The sequence below is a fragment of the Ursus maritimus genome, unplaced genomic scaffold, assembly GCF_017311325.1.
Source record: "Ursus maritimus isolate PB19 unplaced genomic scaffold, ASM1731132v1 scaffold_6, whole genome shotgun sequence".
NCBI classification, from domain to species: Eukaryota; Metazoa; Chordata; class Mammalia; order Carnivora; family Ursidae; genus Ursus; species Ursus maritimus.
Genome location: NW_024426774.1, coordinates 41,828,771 through 41,835,775, shown reverse-complemented (window position 1 = coordinate 41,835,775; position 7,005 = coordinate 41,828,771). Strand labels below are relative to the sequence as shown.

General features: G+C 36.0%; 1 pseudogene; it reads right to left on the bottom strand.

The window, feature by feature from the left end:
* Positions 1-1,220: 1,220 nt before the first annotated feature.
* The window catches only part of LOC103671841, a 53,312-nt pseudogene continuing 47,527 nt past the window's right edge, over positions 1,221-7,005 (bottom strand).

Sequence of the window (7,005 nt, the reverse complement as noted above, 5' to 3'; positions counted from 1 at the left end):
AAGGAAAAAAAAAAAGCCAAATGGCTTTTGAGACTGCATTGGTGCCTGCAAGAAATCCATGTCAGGCTTTTTATTCAAAGAGATTCACATCAATGGGCAAGTCCCTCTGCTTAATAACTTTCATTATTATTATTAGATTGGCTATGGGTACCACCAAAACATTTTCCTAATGCTATAGTGGCGCCCATTTTTGGGTTTGTTCAGCCTCAGTATCAGGTGTGGAGCTCTATATGGTACTATAAACAGAAGACAGAAGATACAACACAAGCCACCCAGTCTCTTACTACCTGTCTATGTGCAGGTTACTTAATATTGTTGAGACTCAAGTTTTTTAAAATGAAGAATGAAGAAAAATTTATGCTATGTTTCTGAAAGCAAGAGACTGGACCTTTTGTAATCCTTTCCAATACTCATACCTGAATTTATGTTAAAATGAGGAGGCAGCTAACTTAAGAGATCCTTAGGAGCAGAAAAGAGATTGCTACCTCTATCTTATAGTTGAGACATATTAGAAAAACATCATTCCCCAAAGAAACCAATAAAATACAAGTACCTGACTTAAAATATATTTATTTAACATCTCCCCAACAAATTGCAAATGAACATTGTTAGCTATTAATAACTTGGCATGAATTCTGAAGACAGATCTATACTCAACATACTTGATGGGCTATGTTTAGGAAATGGCCATAATTGAAATTACTATTCACTGATGGAAAGCTCCCTAAAGTCAGAAAGAATAGTGAATGAAGAAGAGAATGGATAGCAGTGTTGAATAAGCTGAAACTTCCTGCATAACTCTGCTCAGGATCACTAGTCTTCATTTGTATTTAGTTTGACTCCACACAAATTTAAACCTCTTATAGGCATGGCAATGTTTAGACGTCATGCTTTGTTTAAATAAATAAGATGGCCTTCATGCCTCCTGGAAATGTAGGACTTTTATGTTGAGGAAGCTATGTAAATTCTTAATAACAGTAATATTTCCTGTACCTTCTGCATTTACTAAGTGGCAAGCACAAAGTTACATAATTCATATACATCATCTAAGTTAATAATAACAACAATCCCATGAGGGAGTTATATTCATTTCGCTAATAAGGAAATGGAGGCTTAGGAGAAATAACTTCATCAGGGTGATCTGTGAGTTGCAAATTCAGTATTAGGATCTGGCTTTCCCAAAGCCTGCATTCTTTTTTTTTTTTTTTTTTTTTTTTTTTTTAGTTATAAATGCTTTGTCTTTTTTTTTTTAACATAGAGGAACTTGGTGGTGGACATATAGCCATTAGACGTTTCTCTAAGAGCTCAAGTTCGGGTTTTCTAATAGAATGTAAATGAATACCTACACATGTTTATGTAACTGTTACCAATATTAAGTTCAGTCACTAAAAGAAGATTCACTATCCCAACTTTCTTTTGTATTTTTTTCACCTTTACTGTTAGGCACTGAAGTATCTGACCCCCAAGAAGGCAAGGGTCCTTCCAATATCATTTTTTGTAATCTTATTGCCATCACTGGAATACCCACTTGAGCCATTTTGAGATATCCAGCATATCCTGGGTCCTTGGTTACAATTAAGATATGTTCTGATATCACTTCACTTTCCCATGGTCCAGAGTCTTATATATTGTTCTGCTGTGATTGCTCTGAAGTGGTTGGTTTCAGAATGTGATTGATTCATTTGTGATACCATTGTCACTTACAGGAGATACTTCAAATGTGACATCATCTAGGCCTGGGATAGATGGCAATTTTCCAACTAAAATACTGAGAGGTGTTTCAATTTGTTAGATGTGGAGAAAGTTCTGCCAGTTTCTCCTTACAAACCGTAGAAAAGTGGTTGAGAACCTGTACAGTGCTCACCACAGGTTGGTTTAGAAAGTGCCACTGGTCTTTTCTGTTAACAGCTGCCGATTTAGTCAGGTCTATGCCTGACCTCATGAGAGGAAGCCCATCCTCATCTGTCTCCTTGGGAGGGAGATCCAGGGCTCGCCCTACAAACCCCTCACAGATGGGATCACCCAAAGCCTACATTCCTAAATTCTATTTTATAATATAATATCTCATAATTTCCTAGGAGGACAGAATAACAAATGAATCTCCCAGTGAAGATGAGGAAAACATGGAAGTGAAATCTCTAACATTCAACATTCCATAAGTGAGACCCATTGGTACAATCCAAGCAGTCTCTGAACCCTGCAGTTTCTATTTCCAAACATCTATCATCTACTCATTTCTTTCTATTCCCAGAAACCCTACATTTTTCCAGACCATTCTCTTGTTTCATAGAAATCACTAAATGGTCTCAGAGAAGCTATTCATGCTCCACCTGCTCCCTGCAGGCAACCCAGGTTCAGAGACCAGGATAAATGCACAGAGCTGTTTAGTAACAAAAAACTAACTGAAAGTCTCCACATCACCATGGTTGGCTGATTCCTAGTTTCTTTTAATTGAGAATGCTAAATAAAAGCACCTGCTCAGAATAGGAGAATCCTTCAGGAAGTACTCAGTTAAATTTTCAGTGACATCAGCAGTTACTCTCCGCTCTATTAGCACCCACAATTTTGCCTTTCCTTAAATTCCTCAAACAGGTTATGCTTCTTCCTACCGTAGGACCAAGAAACATGCTTTTCTGTTTTCATTGTTCTTATATACTTGGCTCCGATGTGTAGCTAATTCCTACTCCTCTTTCACACTTCTGCTCAAATACTATTTTCTTTAGTATGCCTTTCCTGCCATGACAGACTTAGCAAGGTTTTCCTATTATATAATTCCAGAGCATTTTATACTTAGCAACAATCACCATATAATCATAACTGCAATTCATTCTTTCATTCACTCACAAAATATTTTTTAACACTAATTATGTGCCAGGAATTATTCCAAATGTTTCCCCTACTCTATGGGAGGGAAAAGACAACAAATAAAATTATATATGTGTGTATATGCACGCATATATATACACATATATATAACATATATGTATAAATATATTTCTATAAAATAAGTTTAATGAGGAGAAAAAGTAAAAGTAGTAAAAGTACAGCAAGTTTTGTATCACTGATGCTGAATTACGTAAGTGACATGGACACAGTATGCAGAATAAAGTGGCAAGGGGTGATAAAGGTAGACCTCATTTAAAGACTGAGAATTTAGGGGCGCCTGGGTGGCACAGCGGTTAAGCGTCTGCCTTCGGCTCAGGGCGTGATCCCGGCGTTATGGGATCGAGCCCCACGTCAGGCTCCTCTGCTATGAGCCTGCTTCTTCCTCTCCCACTCCCCCTGTTTGTGTTCCCTCTCGCGCTGGCTGTCTCTATCTCTGTCAAATAAATAAATCAAATCTTTTAAAAAAAATAAATAAAGACTGAGAATTTAGCTTGAAGAAGGTGAAGAAATGAGATACCAATATCTATGGAAAGGGCAGCCCAGGTGAAGGAAAATAACTTGAGAACTTTCTGTTATCATGTGAACATGATTACTATGTTTGAAGGACAGTATGGAAGCCTGTTGAGGGAACGGAGAAATCATAGTAATGGAGGACAAGAACAAGTAGGGCCTTAAGGTACTTCTGTTTTTATTGAATAAAAAGAGGGGCCATTAGCAAAGTTTAAAAAGAATATCTATGTAATTCTGTGTTTAAATAAATCCTTTTTGTTGCTGTTGGAAAAGCCTATAGGAAGTCAAGGATGGGAACAGGGCAACATGATATGAGGCTACTGTAATAATCCAGATGAGAGATTATGATGGCCAGGACCACAGTGGCTGCAGTGGAGACAGAGGGAAATGAACAGACATGTAGCTATATTGAAAGCACAATCAACTAGATTTTTTTTGACATATCAGATATAGGATATACTAAAAAAAAAAAAAAACAAAAAAAACAGAATACTTAAGGATGATCCCAGGTGTTAAGTGACATGACAACTAATGAAGTTCCTAAAAAAAAAAATTATGGACAACCATGGGTGCGAGGCAGGGATCTGTTCAGGAGATCAATGAAAAGCATATTGCTAAGTAACATCTACATTGGGGAATTTTTTGGTTTTCAAAAAACACACAAATGCATTATATATGGCTAAAATATAGATGCAATTAAACTTCTCAAGTAATGCTACTAAACATGTCCCCTAAGTGCAGCACAGTTACTTTATGGTTCAACTCACTAACCATGTAAAATGTAGAATGAAAAGTGGCAGGGACTGAGACTATTTGATCAATAAATGAATAGATAAAACATATAAGGATGGGAATGGTGTATTCCATTATATGTATTTGCCATTATAAGCATTATAAAGAGTGATGTAGGCATAATGCATGGGGATACATTTTTAATTGTAGAATTTGTGATGTCAGAATAGATACAATACAGGTACATGTCTTCTCCATCTATAATTAAGACCATCAGCAAACTTTTGGAACAGAAGTAATGGAATAACAGGCCTACTACATACCAGGCACAGTGCAAATCTTTTGTTTGTTTATTTTTATTTTTGTTGTTTTGTTTTTGTTAGATAATCTCTTTATTTCTTTTCGGCCTTCCTTGTGATAAATACTATTATTTTCTTCAATTTCCAGACTGGGTGCTTTGGGAACAGGAAATCAAGCAAATCCCCAGTTCACAAAACTATAAATTGGTAGAGCTATAACTTATATGCAAATTTTGACCTGTGCCCTTGACCACCACAAAATAATACCTTTGACCAGAGACCTCAAAACATAATGGGAGCTTTGCAACTTCAGATTTTCGTAAGCTTTCCAGTTGTAATCATATCCCATTCTATTCTGTTGAGAAACAGCGCTCTTAGCTGAAGTATCTTTTCTCACTTTCAGAACACTTAAACTGTGGCCAATTACAATCCCACCTCCTGAATCCTTTCTAGCTTTCAGTATTTTTCTTCTTTGACTTCCTCTAACAGCTACAGTGAGAAGTAAGCCATTTAATTCTAAATGACTGACTATTCTATACTGCCTATTACTAGTTTTAGATTATTTTTCACGCATTGGCACTAACTCAGAGCTTAATAAATTGGCTATTGATTGAATAACTCTGAAGTAGGCTAAAATTAAGAAAAATTTAAAATGGTAAATAGTTACAGTATTTTCTCAATGCAGGATTACTCTCTACCTACCACTCAGTCCAAAGGCAAGCCATCTTATAATTTAAATCAAAAAGAATTATACTAATGAGGGCCTGGGCTTAATATTCCACAGGAGAAGCAGCCACATACAACTTTTATGAGATTATTTCATGGGTCTTGTTCTGAGTTTGCATTATGACAAACCCAGAAATTAAGGGACACCAGAAATCTCAACAGATTTCAATATCCATTTGAATTCAGATTTTCAGATGAAATTATTCATTATAACCTTTCCAAATTTAACAGACAGAATAAGCAATCTTTGCCAGGAAGAAACCCTGGAATGATTAATTAGGAATGATGCTGAGTATTAACCCTGAATGTGTTTTACTGTCAGACTCAGGTATGAAGACTTGTGCCCAGCTATAAGGACAGGAGAATAAAGTTTTTTTGTTTTTTGGGTTTTTTTTTTTTTTTTTTTTTTTTTTTTTTTATCACTCTAGGGCTTCAGTCTCTATCTTCTATTCACATCCTTTCCCACAGGTAAGTGGTGATCTCTACATATGTTGTACTATTTCAGGCTGAATATCACATACATTTTCTATTTCATTGAAGTGTCTTCTCAAGTGACAAAATTCTTACATTTTAAATACTTTTATGGACTGCATGATATATTTGTGTATAAAATTAAATGAACATAATTAAGTAGACTTAGTTTCAAATCAAGAGAAATACTAAAACTATATGCACAGATTGTATCTGGTCAATATAAATTGATGATTACTCAGTCATAGTGTTCAAGGTAATTAAATCTGGTAGTTTTTTGAGCCATACAACCCTTCCATGATATTCTTTGATTTGATGTTCAGAGCAAAAACAATAATAAAAATAATGCAAGCGTTTTAATGGAAAGGGACCTCATTATCTAAAAAACACTAAAGCTTTTCAGTTATCTAGTTACTTAGCACACAGTGTAAAATTTCAAGATTATAGAATGTAGGAGAGAAAGATTTGATGTTAGGGTGGGAGAAGGTCTAAAGAAACTGTGTCTAGGATTGGCTATGCATGGACTTGGGCAAGAGATAGGCCTGCAGAGCTAAAGGGCTCCTGAAAGTTACTGAGAGAACAAGGGTTGGGAAACCTGATAGAAGATGTAGAAAGGACACCACATTCAAACATTCTTAGTTTTCAGTTATTCAGAGAGTTGGTCCTGTGCTTAGGGGCTCTTGTGTGTTCATGTTTAGCCTCTGCACCATGTTTACCATTATGTCATGGCTCCAGAAATAGTGGTCCTGCCCAAAACACAGAATGGCAGCTCCAATTACTGCTGCAAGTTACAGATGCCTGCACCATATGCTACCATTCTGAGGATCTTCCAGATATAAGCAGGGATGCCATTTTTCAAGGAAGAAAGGGGCTAAATTATTAGGTAAATATATCAGAATTAATATTAGCCTGATTAAGTCTGAACTTAATCTACTTTCGACATTCTCATTTTGGTTCTTTTCGAAATCCAATTAACTTATATACCTGATTAGCATTTGCTAGTTCTGATTTTACAGCCTGCAAATTTCTCTCACCATTGCCTTCTTTTTCATTTCCATGACTTTAATCCAAATATTACTAAGAGATTTGACAAAGTGTTTGAACATTAGCCAGTTTAGAGGCTGAAAATTGCATGTACAGATATCATTAGTTACGTTTTCAGAAGCCAAAATGACATCCTTAAAACAGACAAGCAGAAGGAGCCGTAGATGCAAGCAGAGGTGCTAAACCTGTAGAAATAGCACATTTACCACATCTGAATGCTTCCTTCTTTATTCTGATAATAAGCAAAGAAACAACCAACACTACAGTGTAATCATGCTTTTCCCTGGAGAGAAGCAAGAAAGTAGACCTTTCCATGTTATTAGGAAATTGACCTTAT